The following is a 2,003-nucleotide window of genomic DNA, read 5'->3' on the forward strand; positions in this document are numbered from 1 at the left end:
CCAATTACGATTATACCTGATAACAGTTGGGTTTTTGCAGGAATGTATAATTATTTTTTTCTATCAATAAAACAACCAAAAACACTTTTATGAAACACACATTTCTGATAGTCACGCACACATTGTTAGAATTGCTGTTAAAGTAAAAGGTTTAGAACAATCAATATGTAAATGAAAAAATATATGTACAAAGTTGATTTATTTCACTAATTCCATTCAAAAAGTGAAACTTGTATATTATGTTAATTCATTACACACAGAATGATATATTTCAAATGTTTATTTCTTTTAATTTTGATGATTATAACTGACATCTAAGGAAAATCCCAAATTAAGTATCTCAGAAAATTAGAATATTGTGAAAAGGTTCAATATTGAAGACCACACTCTAAACAGCTAATTATCTCAAAACACCTGGAAAGGGCTTTAAATGGTCTCTCAGTCTAGTTGTGTAGGCTACACAATCATGGGGAAGACTGCTGACTTGACAGTTGTCCAACAGATGAACATTGACACCTTGCACAAGGAGGGAAAGACACAAAAGGTAATTGCAAAAGAGGCTGGCTGTTTACAGAGCTCTGTGCCCAAGCACGTTAATAGAGAGGTGAAGGGAAGGAAAAGATGTGGTAGAAAAAAAGTGTACAAGTAATAGGGATAACCGCACCCTGGAGAGGATTGTGAAGCAAAATCCATTAAAAAATGTGGAAGAGATTCACAAAGAGTGGACTGCAGCTGGAGTCAGTGCTTCAAGAACCACTACAAACAGATGTATGCAAGACATGGGTTTCAGTGTCAGAAGAGTCTCACCTGGGCTAAAGACAAAAAGGACTGAACTGATGCTGAGTCTTCCAAAGTTATGTTCTCTGATGAAAGTAAATTTTGCATTTCCTTTAGATATCAGGGTCCCAGAGTCTGGAGGAAGAGGAGAGGCACACAATCCACATTGCTTGAGGTCCAGTGTAAAGCTTCCACAGTCAGTGATGGTTTGGGGTGCCATGTCATCTGCTGGTGTTGGTCCACTGTGTTTTCTGAGGTCCAAGGTCAACCCAGCTGTATACCAGGAAGTTTTAGAGCACTTTATGCTTCCTGCTGCTGTACAACTTTATGGAGATTGCAGATTTCATTTTCCAACAGGACCTGGCACCTGCACACAGTGCCAAAGATACCAGTATCTTGTTTAAGGACCATGGTATTCCTGTTCGTAATCGGCCAGCCAACTCGCCTGACCTTAACCCCATAGAAAATCTATGGGGTATTGTTAAGAGGAAGATCCCAGACCCAACAATGCAGAAGAGTTGAAGGCCACTATCAGAGCAACCTGTGCTCTCATAACACCTGAGCAGTGCCACAGACTGATCGACTCCATGCCACGCCGCATTGCTGAAGTAATTCAGGCAAAAAGAGTCCCAACCAAGTATTGAGTGCTGTACATGCTCATACTTTTCAGTTGGCCAAGATTTCTAAAAATCCTTTCTTTGTATTGGTCGTAAGTAATAATCAAATTTTCTGAGATACTCAATTTGGGATTTTCCTTAGTTGTCAGTTATAATCATCAAAATTAAAAGAAATAAACATTAGAAATATATCAGTCGCTGTGTTATGAATTAATAGAATATACAAGTTTAAATTTTTGAATGGAATTAGGGAAATAAATCAACTTTTTGATGATATCCTCCTTATATGACCAGCACCTGTATATGTTGGAAACCAATTTACTAATTCCAAGTATTAAAACGAATGAATTACCAATTATAATATTATAACCAGTTAGCAGTTAAAATTAGTTTTACCACAATTAAAAAGTGCTATACAAGTAAACTAAATGAATAGAAACTTATTCTTTTTCAGTATCTCTTCTGCAAAACAGTTCTCATGGTCTATTTCAAGGCCCAAATAATGAAATTCATATTTAATGACATTGTGTTTTGAATAATCTTGTGCAGCTGGAAAGCAAAGTACTCTTGAATCAGTTAACAACAACAAAAACAACAACAAACATAGAA

This window comes from Carassius auratus, chromosome 25 (assembly GCF_003368295.1).
Source record: "Carassius auratus strain Wakin chromosome 25, ASM336829v1, whole genome shotgun sequence".
In the NCBI taxonomy this organism is placed as follows: domain Eukaryota; kingdom Metazoa; phylum Chordata; class Actinopteri; order Cypriniformes; family Cyprinidae; genus Carassius; species Carassius auratus.